The 22667-nt window shown below is 26.8% G+C and overlaps 1 protein-coding gene across 1 annotated transcript in view; it reads left to right on the forward strand.

Moving 5' to 3' along the window:
• Positions 1–22667, forward strand: part of LOC107451986 (T-box transcription factor TBX10-like) — a 70874-nt gene that overhangs the window by 5821 nt on the left and 42386 nt on the right. The window lies entirely within an intron of this gene.

Genomic DNA, 22667 nt, shown 5'->3' on the forward strand with positions numbered 1-22667 from the left:
GTTTGTTATGAGCTTATTAAATATCTAAAGAATCAGAATTAGCACATAACAACAACAAAACAGCGCTTGCTTGAATTTTTCTCTCAGGAGTTTTTTTCTGATCTTCTTGCACATCTAATGCAATATTACTAATACTTAATGGATTGAGGGTTAGAATTGAAATATGCTGATCAATTAATCAACACATTTTAATTTTATTATTATTTTTCAGTTAATTCAGTTAATAATTTTTCAGTTATAAGTTACGGAATCAAACACAAAACGTACTTTCTCTGATTAAACACTATTTTTTATTTAACTTTTAATGATTCTCAAAATATAGTAGTTGAAATCTTAAAAAATATGGTTGAAACCGAATAAATAATAGTTTTCGTTTTAAGGGATCATGATAAAATTGCCAATTTCACCACTTTTACGAAATTTTTTCACATATTATAAAACCATATTTTTACCAAAGCGCCTCTGTAAAAATTACCGAGCTTTTTGTTGTTCCCATAGAGCCAGAAAGAAGATGATTCAGGCAGTTTTACTTTTTTTCTCAGTGTATAGATCTATTTACGCGTATCAAGAAATGTCTTTCATAAAACCCATTTACTCACAAATAATTGCAAGTAAGAAAATATTTTTGAATAATTGCTCCAACTTTAATTTGAATGTGATAAAACTATTTTAAGTGTGAGAAAAGTTTTAACCTCATTTTAATAATTGTTATTTTAAATTACGAAGTTCAATATTGGAACTGAATTGACCGAATAATTCCGAGAAATGTAAATGTAAAGATGCTACTTAATATTTTACTACTCACTTAATTTCGTTGAAAGTTTGAACTTAGTAATAAAAATTATATAATTATTCCATTACAGAGAGCGATCAACCGCTCTTCCAACTATACAAAACTGATTTTTCCAGTTTTTCCTTCCGATTTTTAGAGACAGGACACTAAATCAGGTATAAAAAGAAAAAAAAGTAGGCGTATTTTAAGAAAATGCATATTTATAACTGATAGGCCACTTAAAATCCCGCAGGTGCTAATTAAGCTGAATCTTTAAAGTCAATTCTTCCAATCATTAGGATAACATCATAAGAACACCAGGTACACATCCCTTTGGAAAATCAGGTACTTTTACTTACCTAAATTATCTTTTTGGCGACGAACTGGACAAGGTCGTCTAATCATTAAATTACGATAAAACAGCATTTCTAAGATTATTTTAAAGAAACCCTCAACAATAGCTTATAGTAACATAGTTGAACATTAGTACGGAGTTGAACATTTGTAGTCGTAAACCCAAAATTGGGTCGGCTGTTCAACGACGGCTATAAAATAGTAGCATAAAGTAAACATGAAATTAAAATATTTTAGAAAAATGAAAGTGTAAGTTCTAAGGCACACAACAACATGTTCATTATGGAAAAGCGCCCCTAGATGCGTAAGGTGACATTTCCGGTCATGGTTTTCGTAGGAAATTCTTAATCCTTATGATTATATATATATATATATATATATATAATCACAAATCATAATCATTACTTTTTATTTTGAAGGAAATTATGCAATAAAAAATTAATAAAATGAGCATCTTAAAAGACAATTGCTTGATTCCTTAGATGTCAATTAATACTTTTTCGGTATTATAAAACATTTAACAAGTAAAGAAAAAACATTAAAAATAAGTTTTAAATAGGTAGACATAATGCAGATCTTTTAGTTTTAATTTATAATAATAGATGGCACCACTAATAAATTTTAGATTTTAAAATTTTATGATGTAATTTTAATAATCCACAAGAAAAAAATTAAATATTAATTTAATTCGATGAACATTAATTTAATTAAATAAATATCAAGTGAAAACTATTCAGTTTTCATTTTATAGTGAGTATAAGAATTAAGCAAAGCAATTAAATTCGATATCAATGTTATTCAATAAATTAGAGGGATANTATATATATATATATATATATATGCACTATTGTACTGTTACTCTGATATGATTCATAATATTTAGAAATTATTCTTAGATATTTTACTCCTTTTGATAGTTACATATCAGATTACTCTTCATAAAAAATCTACAGCCAGTAACAGCCTAAGATGGAGTAATGTTTCATGCATCTTCAGAATGATTTTTAAGAAAAAATTTATAACATTTGGAAATTTTATTAAACCCATACCTCAATTTAAATTTAAAAAAAGTTAAATTTGCATAATTTGTTAATTTAGATGCTTTATTAGTTATTAGAGTAGATATTGATCTTTTCAGAAGGATTATTCTGGAACCATATTTTTCTTCCAACTAATTATCTTAGAATAATCTTTATAAAAAAAAAATAATAAAACTCCAAGAGAAATAAACACACTGCCCTATCATAGTCTATCAAACTAAGTCAGATGAGGAGATTAATTTTCTCCGGAAACGCCTTGAGTTTTAAAGTCAAGTGGTACATATTCAGGTTTTATTTTCTCTTAACCCTACTCAATTAAAAAAAGAAAAATAAATCTCAACTACTTCAGCGGCTTGTAGCCACCAAAATGATTTATTAATTGGTTGCAGAAGCGGATTACTTTGAGGAATTTTTTTTCTTACACCAGCAAAGATAATAAAAACGGAATGAAATCAGGCCGCCCAGTAAATTCCGTCTATGGAACTTGCTCTTTAACAATGGTGAATTGCTCTCTTATTGAAGGAGCTTACTTATCTTCTTTATTGCTTATTGGTGGGAAAATTTGTTAGTGGGAATATTGTAATAGCTTTATCTGAATAAAAGCAAGTGTGTTTATGATCCAACAACAGTAAAGTATTATATAAAAGGAGAAATTTAATCTCATACGTGGAATACCATTCTTAACTCTTGTGTTGACCTTTTTTTAAAGAATTAAATTTGAACAGGGGCCATTCAAATATTACATAAGCATATGTTGGGTAATTTGGTAATCTCTTCCCTTTGTCAGTAAAAGAAACAAACCTCAAAACTCCTTTCATGCTTAGTTAATAAAGTCGCAACCCCTACTTGTTTTTTGCTTTCATAGTAGCGATTTAGTACTTTGAATTAATTACAAAAAAATATAACTTTGGATAAAACAAAATTTATGCTTTTATTTATTCCATAGAATTCTGAATAAGGATCCCTAGGAATCTTTGTCTTTTGTCTTTTCCTTCTGTGGACATAATCCTTGACCTCCGAAAATATCAGATGAAAACTTTTTCCTACTTCTCCTTTCCTCAAATTTATATTTAATTCCAAACATAAAATTTTTTTACACTTCTTTTTTTTGAATTTTAAAAATTAAAATGTAAAGGGATTTTAATATCTTGCGTAAGCATTGCTCATTCTCTTCCTCCCCTTTGCTAACAAGAATAAGCAAATCACAAGTCTTTCCCTTCCCCGTTAGATATTTGTGCAATATTTGAACAGCTTTTTTATAAAACAAGATATAACAGAAAAAAACGTCGTTTTTAGTGCTTATGCATGAAAATGTTAATAAACCCGATACCATTTTAAGTATGCTCCATGTACCTATTTTTTTTAAAATATAAATAATGTATTAAAATTCGTTTTAAAAAAAACTTAAAAGAATTAGAAAAAAAAATTATTGGTGAGAATTTCGATAACAACTTTTCTAAAACAAATTTCGGAGATAATATATTTATATTTATAGCATAAAAATGAGCAAAATTTCGATATAATAACTTTTTTTTTTTCGTTCTCCTTTAAAAACGATTCTGCACAAGCTAACTGTTCATTTATCCTTTCCCTGACAAACATTTTGAGAAAATGGAAATAGAGAAAACAAATTTTGGAATGAAATTAAAAATTGAAGTAAAGTAGGTCACCTTAATGTTTATAAAACAAAAAAATAAAATTGAGATAATATTTCAATTCATGTATTTTATTAAAAAAAATGTTCAAGCATGGCTCCAAGTATTAAAGTAAGATAAGTAATAAATTTTAAAAGGTGATATCTCTATTTTATCATATATCACATTCAGAATATTTAAAGTTATCAAAATTTTTAAATTTTCATTATTATAAGACTCATTATTATAAATACATAAAGAAAAAAATTTGGTCATAACTACCAGAATATGGTAAAATTTGCCATGTTTCTGACTCTCTAGGAGCACCAAAAAGATCGGTAATTTTTACCAAAGTACGTTGGTAACAATTTTGATAAAAATAAAATATGGTTTTGTAATGTGTGTTAAAATTTGGTAATGTGGTGGAATTTGGTAATTTTATCATGATACCTTGGAGCACGGCACAAAAACAATTTATTCCGTTAAATATACAATTCAGTTTTAAATTTTTTATAAAATGTGTAGTAATAAGAACTATTGGCTTGAAAAACAGAATTTCTGGTAAACACGACCATATAAATTAGAACATTTACCAAATGGAATGGTAATATACCCTATATTTTGGTCTCATTAATCAGAATTTAAGCACAAAATACTTTATTGTTGCGTAATTTAAAATAAGGTTAAATTTCAGAATTAATATAGGGAAGTAGATATAAACATCGCAAGTTTTCACAGATCTAATATTTCATTAGATCATCAAATAAAGGAAAAACAAATACATTTGGAAAATTCGCTTTGAATAAAGATGTTTGTTACAAGTAACGTGATATTGTTCTATTATTTTTCGTTTGATGATTAGCTTCAAAATTTATAATTTTATATTAATTAATTTTTACGAAGTTCTTAATGTTTCCTTCTCACTCTTATATCATTAACTTTTATATTGAAACTTACATCAATGTCGCTCTTTTTCAAACGAAAGGAAAGCCCCACCCTCATTGAACTTGATAAACTCAAAGGATCAACCGTTTATCAGAGACCAGAAAAGAGTATTTTAATCTTATCTGCATTTGTCACCATGATTTAGCGGTACATTTATATGCGGCTGCGTATTCTAAGTTTGAGAGCTTATGGACAGCCATCAATCCGTCTTAAACAAGCCTTTCGCGTGGCTCCTTTTACTTAGATAAGTCCTGTCAGGAGCCATTGACAAGTAGATGTGTGTTAGGATTATTCTTTTAAAGATAGTAAGGAAAAATCTGTTTGGTAATTTCTGGCTGATAATATTGGTGATGTCAGGTGTACGGGGAATATACGTATTCTGGAAGTTTTAGTTCCCTGTTTAAACTTTTGTGAGTTCCTTCTGAATTCAATTTAAAAAAAAGTTTTTTTGGCAATAATATTATTAAAAAGCAATAAAAAATTATGTTCATGTACTTTCAAAGTAATATAATAATTTTTTCCAAATTGGATCAAATCAAATACAATTAAAATTAGATAGCTTTAACTATCTGAAAAAGATATAAATCAAGCAGTTTCTCATTTCTCAAGTATCCATATCTCTTCCATATCTTAAATACTTTTTTCCGTTTTTATAATATTTGAAATTCGTCATGTTTATGAATCACACTTCAAATAAAATTTGTTTTACTTATCATAGACTTTCCACTTTTTCGCAAATTGTAATATATTGAAAACTTAATATTAACTATAACATGAATTTTGAAAATAAAAAAAAGCTAAAACATAACTTATGAAATATCAATTAGATTAATTTTTTTCTTCTTATTCTTATTTTTTTTTCTTTTCACACATACTACTTAATTTTCTTTGTTCTTTATTATAATATAGATGTCAGCTCGACAGTTATTATTAAAATAAATTATTATTTTAGTTTATTTTTCATTTTATTAACATTTTTATACATATTTGATTATTTACTTTTCTCTCTAACTCCTGATTAATTTAGCAAGACATACGCTTCTTTCATTTAAAATTTTATTGCTTTTTTTTAATAAGAAAAATAATTACACTGAACAAGTTATTAAATCAATCTCTTTGGGACAGTAATTTCATTTGTGTAAAATTTTATATTGCATAAAGGCATATGTTCCATGTTCGAATTAGAAATTATGGATTTCCAATACTTTATTTTAGTCTACGTTCAAATTTTAGTTTTTGACTTTGAAGTATTTAAATTTTTCTTATGTACACATTTAAGTTTAAAAAAAGAGGAAAAGTGTCTTACATTGAAAAAAAAAAAGAAAAAGAAATCCTTTTCTTTGAAGGTATGTAACACTGTATGCTAAAATTTATTTTTAAGTTACAAAACTATATAGACTTATTGTATATAAAAAGAATATATCTCTTCTATTTGAAAAGAAAAAAATCTATTTCGTAGAAGATACGCAACACAGTATGCTAAGATTTATTCCTACGTTGCGAAGCTACTTAGATTGATAGCATATAGGAAAAAAAAATTCTTGCGTTTTAAAAAAACTATTTCCTTGAAGGTATATTAACGCAATACGCTAAAATTTAATCGTAAGTCGCAAAGCTATATAGATGTAATGTATACCGTCATTTGGGGCTACTTTGTGCAGCGGGGGCTACTTTGTGCAAATTCGAATTTGGCACTTTTCAAGTGCTGCTATTCAGTATTATGTTTTTTTCACGTTAAAAATGTGTGGAATTTGAAAATAGAAGTCTCCTCTATTACTACAAAAAAAATTTCGAATTTTAAAACAATCTCAAAGTGTGTTTTGTTTATCCAATGTCAACAACTTTTCGAGAACGTCGGACGTCGAAAAGTGTGCGTGGAAACTTTAGCTGTGAAATGCAAAGACGTTGATAAAACAATTGTCGTAAGTGCAAAATTTTTTATTTATATATTAATAAAAAATTATATCATGTTAGCGTTATAAAAAATTGAAAATTAATAACAAATGAACGGAAAATGAAAAAAAAATGCAATGTGGGGCTACTTTGTGCAAAGTTTCATTCGTTTTTTTTTTTTTTTTTCCATAGTANAAAAAAAATACCTGGAACGAGAAACTACCGTGATTACACTTTAAAAAAGCTGCAAAAATGTTTGCAAGCAGTTGCTGGTGGTATGTCGATTGCAGAAGCTTCTCGGAAGAACAAAATCCATAGAAATACTATCTCTAATAAAATTCACAAGAAACACGTGAAACGTGCTAGTAAACTATTATTTTTCTTCTACAAAGATTTTTCTAGTGACTTAATCAAACGATTTAACACATAAAAATATATTTTATGAGACATCAAGAGATTTTGACAGAAACTGAAGAGCAAGTTCTGTTATGTTCATTCAAGCGTGTGATGTTCAAATTTATGAATATTATAAATGTTAATGAATATGTAATAATTATTATTTTTGAAATTTCATCCATTTCAATGTTCAAAATTGTATATGGTTTCCTTTTTTTTAAACTCAAATGTTTTGAAATAAACATTATTTTTAAGAAAAAATTCTTAATAAAAAATGGTTTTTTAACGCTGAAAATTATTTTCAAATTAATATCTTTACATATCTTGATGTTTTTGTTATTAAAAATGTCAACAATTAACTTTTTTAGCAATTTTCTATCAATATTTTACTAAAAACATGATTATTAAACTGAATTCCTATCGCTGCACAAAGTAGCCCCACTTGGGGGCTACTTTGTGCAAGGTATATTTTGATTTATTATTTGAAAATATTACATACAAATAATGCCAATATTGATCAGATTCACTCGTCTGAGTCCAGTTATGAATATAATATCGATAAATTTTACCAAAGTTTGAATTAACATAGTTTTTTAACGTGTCAAAGTTCAAAAACTGCGAAATCCTGCACAAAGTAGCCCTACATGACGGTACTGAAAAAAAAAAAAAAAGATTTCTTGTACTTCAAAATTTTTTTACTTGAAGGTATGAAATGCAATATGCTATGTTGCAAAGCTACATAGATTTAATATATATATAGGAAAAAAAGCTTTCTTGTATTTTAACTATTTCTTTGAAGGTACGTAACGCAATATGCTAAAATTTATTCCCAAGTCTCTATATAGACTTAATGTCTATGTAAAAAAAAAAAAAAAAAAGATTTCTTATATATTAAAAAAACTATTTCCTTGGAGGTATGTAACGCAATATTCTAAGACTTTTTCTCAAGTTGCAAAACTACAAAGCAGATTTATGTTACCGAAAAAAAAAGTGGGTGGGGGAAACTTGTGACATCTATAATCCTATTCATTTTTCATGTTAAGGTGTAATAATCAGAGACATACAAAACAGCTTATTTCAAAAAGTTCTATGCCCTCCCACCCCTATAAAAAGAAACACAAACTTCCAAATAGAAAAGGTTTAAAAAAAAATCTCAGTCTTCTAAATCAAGCTTCCTTTTTGGGGGGTGTGGGTAAGGGAGGATTGATGACAGACAGAGCGCACGCGGTCCATCAAAAGGCAGTTTTTACGATTCAAGTGAACCAACAAAAACCTTCGCGCAACTTCCAAACCCCCCTCTTAATCTTTTGGCAAAGCTGGCTCCAAAAGTCGTCAGCTGGAACACCACCCGGTTACGATTTTGCATAACTGAGGAATTCCGATGATGTTTCAACTCATTGTTCTCACTATTGCATTTTTCTCTTTGTCTTTAACTTATAATTATCGTCTGTTTTTTGCAGTTGCTCTCAAGTTGAACCGTCGAGCTTAAGATTTTTTTTTTAAACTGTAGTTGAGTAATTTTGGTTTTTGAAATGTCATTTCCATTATCGTTTTGAATATTATTGATGATCTTGAATACTAAATCAAGGAATAAATAGTAAATTTTATCAAATATGATTCAAGACAAGAGGCGAATGTTGGAACATTTCAGAAATCAGATCGGAAAACCGGAAGGATACCATCGCCTCAATTGTATAATTGTTTTATTAAAAATAAATTTAAACTTTCTTATTAATAGATTAATCTTTAAAACTCTTGATAATTTTTAATTCGTCAGTGATTTTCACTGATCATAAGGTTTTAAAACATTTCTACCCTAAATTTTGGAATAAAGAGGTAACTAGAATTTTCCCGCTAACAAGAAAATCAAGTTAGGAAAAATTTAATCGTAATCTTTTGTATATTTGTTTCTTATGCTGTTTTTAGTATTCTTTAACTCCTATAGATAACTCGGTATGAAGACACGAGTTATGAAAACACCGAGTTTGATCACTGCATAATTTCGAAAAATTGTAAGTTACATCCCCCTTCCAAAAAAAAAAATATATATACGGAAAAAAAATTTCTTTAGGTCATATATATATTTTTTAAAATCTAACAAATTATGCAAACCTGTCAAAGTTTGAAGCAATATTTCACAGTGTAAATTTCATTTTTATCATAAAACAACATAAATGGTGGCCAATTATTAATGGTTATATAACTGTTACAAGTTATATCTTAAGGTTATCTCTCAGAATATTAATTTAATAAACGATTTAACGCATTTGACTGTGTGACTTTCGTTTTTGTGATAAAGCAACATAATCGGTGGTCAATTATTAATGAGATATAGCTTGAAGTAATACTGAGAAAAATGTAGATTCACGGATGCAGAACTGTTACAACTCCAAACTTATTGTGGATTTTATCTTAGGATTATCTCTCAGAACATTAATGTAATAAGCGATTTAACGCATCTGACAGTGTGACTTTCGTTTTTATGATAAAACAACATTATTGGTTTCCAATTATTAATGAATTATTGTGGTACGAGATATTAAAAAAAAGAGTGCAAAGAGACAGGAAAAATGCAAATTATAAAAAAATTATATATGATTCCCTTTAAAAAAAATATATGCGAAAAAAAATTTATTTTGGTCATATGTATTTTTTTAAATGTAACAAATAATGTAACCTGTCAAAGTTTGAAGCAATATTTCACAGTGTAAATTTCGTTTTTATGATAAAATAATATATGGTGGCCAACTACTAGTAGTTACATAACTGTTACAAGTTATCTCTTAAGGTTATCTCTCAGAATATTAATTTGATAAGCGATTTAACGCATTTGCCAATGTGACTTTCGTTTTTGTGATAAAACAACATAATTGGTTGCCAATTATTAATGAATTATTGTGGTACGAGATTAAAAAAAGAGTGCAAAAAGACAGAAAAAACTTAAATTATAAAAGATGATTTATGATTGAAAACCTTTATTTTTCGATTATTAAAAATACTCATTTTTAGGAACTTGTTTAAATATTTATTTCACCTATCTGAAGCAAATGAAGCCATCTAAAAATCATCAAGGATAAGGAGAGAGAAAGAAAAAGAAAGAAAAAAGGCTGTCGCAAATTTCCAAACAGATTTCTTTTAAAATATTGTTGAGATGAGGGTCCCTTGAGGTTGACATTATCGACTTGCTTCCAACCATGCGTAGCAGAACTTCCATTTCTAGTCAAGTGCTTCAAGTGCACCCAAAAGTCATATAAATCTTTCCGTTTTCACTTTGGTGTAGTGTGAACAATCACTTACGCGTACAGCGGGATTTATAATCCAGATTCGCTTTTGAAAAAAAAAAAAAAAAATTATGCTGAGTCACGGGTACATAACTGTTATAACTACAATCTTCTTATGTATTGTATCTTAGGGCTACCTCTCAGAATGTTAATTTAATAAACTATTTTAAGCATTTGATATGGGTTATGTTATAGTCAAATATTTATACAAGATTCGCTTGAAAGATGAGTTGTGAAAGATATTCAGTAATAGAATTTGTTAACGCAAATTTTTAAAGAAAAAAATTTATCTAAATGTGTCAACAAATCTCTTAATCATTTTTTTTTTCTAAGGAAAAGTCATTAAAGATAAAAGTGGCTTAATGGCTTATTTTTATTAGCATTTAAGTTGAACAAGATTGATTATGATTGATGAGTTAACTTTTATTTTAAGATTAGCTATTTTATTTTTTTACTTTTTTAAAAATAAAGTTAATTATGTAAAGGAAAAAAAGTATAACGAAATGTATCAAATAAGAAAATTACAAAATCTACAAAACAGCACTACGAAATTTAAGTGTTATATCTTAGAAATGGAATCTTCGAAGACATGTGCATTTAGTTTTTAGCTTCAACAAAACTTTAGGAAAGAGTGTGATATAAATTAATTAATTTAAACATAAAAAGTTCTGAAAATAGAATGCAATGTATCATTGCTCATATAAATGAAGATATAAAATATTTTATTTTATGAGAAAGTAATAGAAGATAAACAGATAAAAAAGAAAGCAAAAGCAGAGGAACGTAGCCGATGCATGGAATGTAAAATACAAATAACCCCCTTTTCCTAAAATACCTTACTCGTAAAAAATTTCAAATGACTATCATATTAATAGAACTATAAAAACAAAACGAAACAACCTCTAATCTTACTGAAATAATTGCAATATTAACAGCAAAAAAAAAAAAAAAATGAAAAGAAGTATAAAATTTTACAATGGTAGAAGATGGCTTTTTTATATAACAGGATTTGAATTTACAAATCTTGGCACTTTCTAAATCAACCCAGCTACATTCGATAACTATTTGAAAGTGGATTCAATTTGATTTGATTTTTTTCATAAATTGGATCATATTTTCGAAAACTTATTAAGTGATATGAACCTCTGATCAAATTCTAGGGTAATTCTTAAAATGTACCAATTGCAAAATTTCTGTCTTATTGTTATTTTTCTGACATATTTTTTTAAGAAAAATTTTTGTTTTTTGATAGCAGAATCATTTGTCTATTGTGTCTCAATTTCAAATACTATAATAAATATAAAATCCGTTAGTAATTGATATATTCTCTATTTTATCTTTCATCAATTATGAATTCCACACGAAAAAACATATTTACAAACATTATTAAAAGAATTAAAAACCTTTTTTTTTTATATGTTTTCTTCCTTTCCGTAAGAAAGTTTTTAGGCCAAAAAAAAAAAAAAAATTCAAAAGTTGAAAAGAAAATTTATTACGAAATTTTTTTTTTATTTGATTTTTTCAGTCGTTTGAAATATTTTGATGAAATTATCTGGCGTTGTTAGCCTAAGTAAACAAGGAGTAATACATCAAATCCTAGCTTTCTACAGAATTGCTCCGTAACTTGAAATATAAGGTGTTTGAAAGCGTCCGACAACACATTAGAAAATAAACAGTCTAAAAACAGTAAAACAAACCGAGCAATGACAAATTCCGTAGTCATGTAATCTTCACTTGATTCTGGTCGCTGGAGCCAAGACTGATTTCTGTCACCAGTTCGCAAATAAGTCAGTTGTATCATCAGCTCTAAGTTCCTTCTTTTAGTAGCCCATCTTATTTTAGAGTTCCAGGCAAAATTGGACCTCTGAGAGACTGACTTTTCTTATCAACACTCCAGTAGTTTGAAACAATTGTTAAATTCACACATTGTTGAGACGATGTGTGAAGAAAAAAAAAACTACTCACATATCTGGTAGCAGAATTTATTGTGTCGATTTGTAGCTCAATCTTCATAAATTCAAATTTGTCTGCGAGCTTAACGTAGTTGAAAAAAGACTATTACAGTAAAAATTAAATTTAACTCGAGTACAGCAAAATTAGCAAATTTAATGTGAAAATTATGCACAAAAATTAAGATGAAAATTATACACAAAAATTAAGATGAAAATTATGCACAAAATTAATTAAGATGAAAATTATACGGAAAAATTTTGCTCAGATTTGTTATTTCTGTTTAAAAAAATAACTTTTTAAATTCATTTTTAAATGAATGAAATAATTGAAATTTAAAAAATGGCCTTCTTTATTTTTCTCAATTCCTTAAATTGAAGGACGCTATTTGGAAATTTTGATAGTCATAACTTTTCTTTATTTATCTGTAGATTATAAAATAAATTTTATTAAAAACCTCAAATTATTTAATAGGAACAACTTTTGTGTATTTTTTTATTTCTGTTAAAAAAATTTATGCATTTTTAAAGAAATGAAATATTTGAAATTTAAAATATGGCATTCCTTATTTTTCGCAATTCCTTTAATTGAGGGACGTTATTTGGAAATCTTGATAGTCATAACTTTGCTTTATTTATCTGCAGATAACCTAATAAATTTTATTAAGAACCTCAAATTATTTAATGTGTATAATTTTTGTGTATTTAGTTGTTTCTGTTAAAGAAAAATTTTATATAGTACTTTTAAATGAATGAAATAATTAAAATTTAAAAAATTGCATTCTTTATTTTTTTCCAATTCCTTCACTTGAAGGAAATTATTTGGAATTTTTGATACTTACAACTTTTATTTTTCTTTATCTTTGATACTTTTATTCTTAATTTTTGATACTTACAACTTTTATTCTTAATTTTTGATGCTTACAACTTTTATTCTTATTTTTCTTTGCAGACTATAAAACAAATAGTAATTGAACAAGTTTAGGACCTAAAAAGGGATTTTTTTTTTTCATCTCAGTTATATTTTAGGCTTGTTTTTTCTTAATTATGAGTTAAAAATAATCTTCAGCTGCATGATTTTTTTAAAAAAATTTGCGATGAAAAATAGTATAGGGGTGCTCTAATAATTGCTACAGAATACTACAGACTTAATTTCACATCTTACAGGTAATTTAGTGTTTCGTTTCTTTTCTTTTAACGTTAATAAAAGGAAGATTTTCATGTTTGAACTAATATTTCTCAAACTTCACTCATTTACAGTAAAAATTATCAAATTCTAATTATATTTTTGAAACATAAAAAAGCAATAATTACTTTCGTTATAATTTCACTTAGTTTTTAGTGCACAACCTCCTATCTCCGTAACTTAACCCCTTTCGTGTTTATCAATAGAATTCAATTACGAACGCAATAAATTTTACAATTTTTTTTTATTTATTGGAAAATTGATTTTGTCTTCTCCTGAGGGGTAATTAATAAAGTTCATATTGCTTTCAATATTTTTGAACCTCCTTTCCCCTTTGTTTCAAAGTGGCGCACTTCACCATGCACCTTATACCTCTTGTCACACTATATTATATGAATATAGACTTCAAGTTCAAAAACATAATACTAAGATATGGATAATGTTTCAAATTTTATTTATAAATTTTATTTGTTTTTAAATAAAATTTTTCATCTTAACAACAATAATGAATATATATGTACTCTTTTGATGAAAAAAATTACAAAAATAAATAATATTAAATTTTTCGAAAAATTTCCTTTTTAATTAATTAAAATTCTTTTTAAACAAATACAATACTTTTTAATTACAAATTAGTCAGTGATAATTTACAAAAGTTTGACATTCTATTATTTATAATTTAGTGTTTGTTGGTAATTTTTTATTAGAAATTTTATACAAATGTCCGAAAAAATTTATTAAATTGGTAAATTTATGTACGATTCATTCATAGAATCCTATAATTTAGTACTAATTATGTATTGTAAAAATTTCATAATATAAGTATCACTTAAGCATATGTTAACTAAAACATGCTTTTAAACCAAATTTTTCAAAATCAACTATGATCTTGGTACCTCATTTAATAGAAAAACTTAGAGTTTTTGAAATCTTAATGATGTTTTACGGTTTACATATTCATAATGTACTTCAGGTGGGCTTAAAAATGCTTCTATCATTATATACTACAGATTTCGATTTAATAATTCAATTTAATTTAACCCTTTCATTCTCACTCCCGTGAAAATGACGGGGTGAGTTTTCACCCTCTATTTCTCGCTCCCGTGATATTGACGGGATGGAGTGTTCAGTAGTAACGTGGCAATAAGAATAAAACTAATTCCTTTCTTTTGCCCGGAAAACATTTTATTTCTCATTTTACACACCAGATCGCAGTACCAGAATATTTTTAAGGTAGTTTATATATAGTTTATTTTAAACTAAATTTCAGCACTAATCGAATACGTAATACAAATACAAAAGCCAAAAAATAGGCACTTTTATGACTGTTTTCTTGAAAATTAACTGATCGTTAAGGGATTAATAACATAGCTCAAAAAAGTAATTTTTTTCAGAGATTAAATAAAAAACTTTATAAAGTTTTTACACACATGAGTTTAATTTTACGACATGCAATGCTTAAAATTTGTTAGAATACCTAATTTTAGTTTTATTTTACAATTAATTAAATACACACTATATTAATGATGTAAATTAACTGGTAAGTTATAATTTTAAAGAATTTAAAAATCTTCCTATATTCTTAAAAAATATTGAATTTTTGTATTAAATATTGAATGATTTAGTAAAATAATTGTTAATAATAATTTTCAAAAAAGAAAAAATAACTTTTCAGTAACTGAACATTTGTATTTTCTATATCACTTTTAATGTAATTCTAAGATTGAACCGATTGTACCCCGAATAAGTAGTAAAAGTAGTTTTAATGCATAAGAGGTCAGTTTTTTCCTCCAATATCCTTGCGTGATTTGCTAATCCAGCGGCCTTTAACAGCTCGCTCTCCTGTTTAGCAAAAAATGAAAACGAGTCGTTAAAGGCCTCAGAATTGTGCATTACATGCCAGTACTATTAATCGGGGTAACTATGTCTGGCAGGGAAAGTTGAAAAGTTTCAATTTCGTTAAAATTGGACAAGGCATTATTTTTTTAAAAAATAAATTGGATAGTTAAAGAGGAGAGAAATTAATGTTTATGAGATTGAAATAAAGTTATCAATTATAAGAAATTTAAAAGGGAAGAAATTCGAGACATCTAAAATTTCAGATTTATATTTCTGAAAAAACAATGCTAATAATAGGAAAATGAAAAATCCATATAATAGCTTTTAAAATAAAAAATATTAACTATGCTTGGCTGGTTTTTGAGTAAATTTAAAAAATAAATAGTCATAGAACAAACATTTTTAGTAATAAAATAAATGATTTGATAAAAGATAGTACATTACTTAAGTTTAAGGTACAACCTATCATATTTAAATTCGAATAATTTTTATTGCTCATTTTTCAAATTATCGCTTTACAGCCTAATATTATTAAATTTCAGAAGTTTTGATGACTACGTCTTTGTATTAATTAGCTTGATAATGCAATTTGTACTTATATAGTTTTTTCATTTCATTATTGCGTTAATCATCCTCTGATTTTAAAAGTAATAGCAAATGTTTTCAAATAATAAATTATTTTAATAACTCTAAATAAATACTTAACGTATAACTAAATACTCAACACTACCAGCATTATTACTTAAAACCTATCAAAATGATTCCTAACGTATAACTAATTAATTATTCAACTTCAATTATTATTTAATTTAATTAGATTTAAGATTTAGTATACTATATACACATATACATTTAACTAATTAAAAATATCTTTTGGACCATTTTCAACATAAATTATTCACGTTATCCGGGAAAATATGGGTAAAAAACAAACTTTGTCACTAAATCTATGTTTAAATCATTTTCTTTTGGTACAATTTAAAATTTAGATGTACTAAGAATATTATTTGATAAATGAAGAGGAGAATAATTTATTATTTGTCTGTTCAAAGAGTGGAGAGAGAATTTTCCGTGATGAAAGAAAAGAGGAAGATTTCTCTAAGCAAATGCATCCGAAACGTCCGTCAAGTCGGGAAGAAAAATGTACGCTTGACTTCGTCGATGTGTTTTACAGGAATTCAAAACGAACAAGAAAAAGAACCGCATTTAAGAAAATAACCTCCCTCCTGAACACAAATCACGGTTAGTCCGCCTTTTGCTAATTGATGTTCTGTACCAATCTAGATCTGTCTTCTTCAACAACATACTCTGTGATAAATAAAACTGTAACTTTCAAAAAAAAAAAAAGCAGAGTAAAAATTCTACTTAAGCGAAGATAGAGAAAGGAAGAGCAAGAGTGAGTAAAAAAAAAGTGTAAAATAGTAAAATATCAGAAAAAAATTCTTTCTCTCACTTCCGCTATCCTTAGTTGATGTTTCAAGATTTTTACGAGATTTTTATTTTGGATGGAGAAGGAGGGAGGGGATTTTTTTTTTTTTTTTTTTTTTATTAATNTTTTTTTTTTTTTTTTTTTTTTTTTTTTTTTTTTTTTTTTTTTTACTGTATCGTCCATACCAGCTAAATAGAGAAATGTTTATATTGCTATGGTTTACGAAGACCGACAAACAAAGAAGAACGGTTAAGGTTTTGAAAATGATGGGACTAGCGATGAAATGTTCGAAGATTTGTTCGAAAACGTTAAAAACGTTTGCCTTCTCTTTGCACTTTAATGTGCGTTGCTCTAGTCTGTTGAAAAATTAAGTGATGAAAGATGGGGGTGAATCGTCTTGATTTGAGCACTGAAGACAAGCGAAAATAAGTAGACAAGGCGTTAAAGAAAGAAAATGTTGGCGACGTTAATTAAAATTCAGTAATAATTTAGAAAAACATGTCGAAAGAAATTTAAAAAACATATCTTATAAGATATATATTTTCTGTCAACAAGAATTAATTTTAATAATATTTCCTTCAAAAATATAAATAAATAGTGATGTTTTTTGTTACTTTTAATTGATTTTTATTTTATTCATTAAAATGCTAGCTTGAATGAACTATCACTATTTTTTTTTATATTTTTACTTTTAAAGATTTTAGATATAAAAATGTATTTTGATCATACTGTAACTAATTTTTAAATAACAATAAATAAGAATTATGTGTTGTCGATAGAAAATAAATCCCACACACCCTTAATAACTTATAATCTAATGATATATTTTCATTATTAAACAAGAAAAGAAAAGTGAAAAAGGAATTTTAACTCAAACAAATAAGTTGATAAGTTTTATAATGGCTATTTATATTAAGTTTCCGTTCATAATAACTTTTTATTTGGTCATTAATTGAAAAGTTAAAAACGGTCTTTGATAGTCTTCAGTTCTCACATCCCTATGGACAATTTTTAATTATTTTGGCAATGAATGTGCAAGACGATTACAAAATTTCTTAATTGCCCTATAAATAGTTTTGTGAATAAAGTTAGGCCCCAACGATTTATTACATACTTGAATCCTTTTAGAATTAATTAACAGTAGCTTACTCAAGCATCTGTTTAAAATGGACCAAAATGTTTATTTACAAATGTATTGAGAGATTTGTAATTTATTTGATCTGGTTATGACATATTTCTTAGATTTGATTATGTATTATGGATGATATATTTGTTGAATTTTATTACTTTTTAACTTTCTATAGCCATGCAATATTAATTATTTTTAACTAAAAATATTCCTTCTTAATATTTATGATGAATGCTTCAATAAATATTTATTTTCAAAATTATTTTTATACGCTAACGTATGAAATGCTCTCATTCTTTAGAATACCTGTAATTCTTTCATTCGTCATTCTATAGATAACCTAGGCAACGTGTGAAATATTTCGAATAATCCTTTCATACTTTGATGGTTTGTCATACGTTATATTACAGTGTTCTTAGGCAATGTGTAAAATATACTTTGCCATTCGATTTTGGGTGTGTGATTGCTATACAATGCAATCAATATGCTATGCAATGATTAGGCATTCTATAAACATTGACGGTTACATTACAACCGTCTGCAACAATTACACATTTATACAAAAATAAAAACATTCATATTTTTATTCATAAATTAAAATAATAATTATTCATTAAAATATTTAACTAATCTCTTTTACACTATTAATTTATTAAAATATCCTTTGTTAATGCAAACTAAATTTACCAGTTTAACAGAGAGTATCGTAAAAAGCATTGCTTAGGACAATGTCTATAAATACTGAATATCAGATAATCGAGTCTCAGTTCAGACAGGTACTAATGCCTGAGAGTGTTAGTTAAAAATTTTGTACTAGTTCCTCGAACCCTTAATTATTCACTTTATACAGAAATTTATGTTTTGTAATTTATTAATTTTTCAAAAATTTATAATTTTTTTTGAAACTCAAAGCTTTTAAAAAGTTTGCCTACGTTCATTCATATTATTTGTATAAAAAATTAGAAACGTCAACAATCTCAAGATTTCTTAAAATTAATGCGTCTTTGACTTTTGCCTCGCGTTTCCATTGCTCAACAAACATTAAAAAAGCATTTTACGAGTGCTTTAAAAAAAAAAAAAAAACTTCATTCATCATTTCTAGAAAGTAACAGTCCCGAGAAAAAAAAAGAAGAAAAAAAAATGAATATAAAAAGCAAACATATAAATATATATATAAAATAGAATGAATGGCCAGGATAGTCACTGCAGTTGTCGCAGGCGACAAACGATCTTGTATCGTCGACGAATTCTCACACGTAAAAGCGTACCGAATTTACGACTTTCCTTCGCTGGTAACGAAGCTAGTCAAAACAGAAGGTCATGAAATAAGAATAAGGAAGGGAAAAAAAATCATAAGAAATAGTTTTTTGGGGTGTAGGGTTATCGCCTTACTTTTTCGAGACAATTAATGTGAGAGAATCCGAAGAAAAATCTCTATATATCATGCAATCTCCATCGTCAAGGCACCAGGCGCAATGGGTGTCAGCTTTCATGCTTCGCGAATGGGTAAAAGAGCGATTGCCAACAAAAGAGGGTATTTCAGACTTTGGCTATTTTTAAGCTAAACTTTGGCGCCTAAAATTAAACAGGACTTTTAATGAGTGTCAAAGACAACATGGTGTTAAGGGTTAAATAAATAGGAGGTAATGAGCCTAAACAACGAAACACGATTCAATATAAATAAATATGGAATAATCAAAATGTTTAGCTTTCTGGAAATTAAACAAAATAAATTTTTTGACAATGCAACAATGTTTACGAACTATAATTTAAAAATATGTTGCAAACGCCTTCTGTATACATTTATTAAACTGGAAAAACAATCAAATTAGGTTTAAAGTATTGCTTTTTATGTATTATTAAGCAAAAGCTATGTATAAGGTTAATGAAAAAATTTTTTTGCATAAGCTATTTTATGTATGGTGTAACTGCTACACTAGTCAATAAATTTTTCCGTTATTGCTCATGAGCATACAAGATTTGATTTACGAAATGCGAACGCCCACAAACATAATTTAGTAGTTTCAATCCAAGATAAGGAACCTTCTGATGGCATTATTGAAGCAAACTTACCTTTAAATTAAATTTTTTTTTTTTTAACTAATGTCTACCTTTATTTTCTCTGCCAAGTAAACAAGTTTTTCTTTAAATGTGAGAAATGATAGGTGTTTTCATAAATTATGTTAGTTGCATACGTACACGTGACCAGTATTTTATGAATTCAATGCACATTAATATATGCACATTAATAATGCACATAAACATATGAATTCAATGTCACATTACGTACATTGTTCGAATTACAAATTATTGCATTCAACGGTTGTGACAGAAAACTACTTGAAATTTTAAACACTGAATTTAAACTTATCTGTTTGATATGGGTTACATTAAATTGTTTTGATTTTTTTACTCTTGCTACTATTTCTTGGTTGAAAAACTCGGAGAAAAGAAAAAACCAATGTGTTAAACCGTAGCAAATAGAAACAATTTCTTTTAGGTCATATTTATTCCGAAAAATAAATAAATAAATGTATAAATAAAAAAACTAAAAAAAAATTTAGATTGTCAATATCAAATATGAAAATTTTGTTCCGAACATTACTATTTTATTGATTCATTTAAAAGTGCAGCAATTTTTTGTCTTTAAATGTTCTAAATTTTTATTTAAGAACATATTATAAAGATATAAACAAAAAATTCACTATATCATAATTTCAGGTTCACCTATGATACAAAAATAGTGTGGAATCTAGCAAACGTTAATATATTAATTTCAAAATTATCGAAAGTAACATGATTTGCGTAAAACAAAATCTGATATGTAATAACGAAAAACGAGAACTCAAATGAAGTATGCTCAGTAAGCTTACAATTTAAGTATCGCAAAAAAAGTGCACAATTTTTAAATTATTGAATATTTTATAATTCTTTTTTCATGCAAAAAAGAAATCATTCGAACATAAACTTCGAAGTTGAAGGCTAAATAGAGTTGTCTATCAACAGCTTTTAAAAAGTTTATAATTTCCTGCAAACCTCTCATCATAACATCACCAGCACATGTACTTGGCATATAACAAAATGCAACCATTAAAACTGATAATAATCAAAATCAAGTCAAGAATTTGGTTAACGTACACTTTTTTGTGACATTAGAGCAAATTCCACGGATCACTCATCAGTAAACTTACTTCTATCCAAAATTCTCCTCAACGCAATATGTTGGCAACCCTTTGTAACACAACACCCTGTTGTTGACAGGGCGAGACAACTGACGAATTGTCCGCAAAACGTCAAAATTTCTAATTTAGAGGTCTTCAATAATCTATAATGGACATACACTGCATGATTTAGTTAAGGTTAAGACGACCCCGCCCCAATTATCATTCATTATGCTTGTTCTTTTTTTCAACATCCCATCTGCGGATCTGTTTCAAAGTAAACATCTTTCAGCCTTCTGAATACGCAAACAGAAGTGATTTACTAATTGTAGGGAATGTCTAGTCCTTTCCTAATATTTAACTGCATTAAATCTTTTAGATAGAAGAGCTTTTGTCCTTGCTAGTGTCGTCACTAATTCATATGAGCTAAAATTTAGAATTTATATTCGAATAAGTTTGTCAGTCATTATTTTTATCGCTTGAAATTTTAAAAAAAAGGAATACATTCATTTGAAATTATACAAGTTCTATAACTAATCTTTAGCGAAGTTTTCTTAAATAGCTTAAAATTAGTAAATATATTTAAATTGTGAGCAAGATTAAACAAAAGTGATAGATGTAAATGCATTCATTCATAAATAAGATTTTAAAAATGCTCAAATTTCTTGTGATCAAATTATTATTATTATTATTTTTAAATTGCTTTATTACTTATCTATCGCTTGTTATTTTAGAAATATAGTAATTTGGTAATAAGAGAAATAGTATGGAATAAGTAAATTAATTTTATAATTGTTTCAGATCATCAATTTGAAAATATACAAATCCATAGTTTTAAAATCATTTTTTTAGCTAAGTTTTCTTATTTAGTTCATAATATGTAGATAGCAATGAATTTTTTTTAAGTGTTGAAAAAGTTAAACAAAAATGTTAAAAATAAATGTGTTAATATATATAGTTGAATCTTAGAAAATGCTCTAATTTATTATCATCAAATTATTTTTATTCAAAACAAAATTTACTTTATCGCTTGTTTATATTAAATGTGTAATATTTTGGGAATAGTCAAAATAGTACGGAAAATGTTAATTTGTAACAAAATTATTAAATATGACATTTTTTTTAAAAAAAAAAAAGTGTACATTGATATTTATACTTCACTTATTTTAAGAAATTGAGAACATTTATCTCTTTTTTTTTAATAATATATGTTACGTAAATATATTAGTATGACTCTAATTTGTTTTAATATAATGCACAGTGATCCAAAAAAAAAAAGAAAGAAAAGAAACGGATCACTTTGAATAACTTTTGATTGAATGATCGGTTCTTAATCTTAATGTTTCGAGAGGGTGACCTCAAATATGCTAATTAATAACTGCAGACGATATTTTAAGTTACGAAATCAGAAACAAAAGCGTACTTTCTCTGAATAAACATATATTTTTTCTTTTTTGGACGGATCCAGAATTTTGACCCCCAAAATATAGGAGGTAGTTGCAATCTGGGAAAGATGATCCCAATTATTCAGTCAGGAGAGCTCTCCCAAGTTTGGACCCCTTAATGTTAATTTTACTTTTTGCGTATCTCGCTATATTTCAAGAAATTTTTAAGAAAATTGAAAAATTTTTGCACACAATATATCGTATATCCAATGAG

This window comes from Parasteatoda tepidariorum, chromosome 6, assembly GCF_043381705.1.
Source record: "Parasteatoda tepidariorum isolate YZ-2023 chromosome 6, CAS_Ptep_4.0, whole genome shotgun sequence".
Classification (NCBI taxonomy): domain Eukaryota; kingdom Metazoa; phylum Arthropoda; class Arachnida; order Araneae; family Theridiidae; genus Parasteatoda; species Parasteatoda tepidariorum.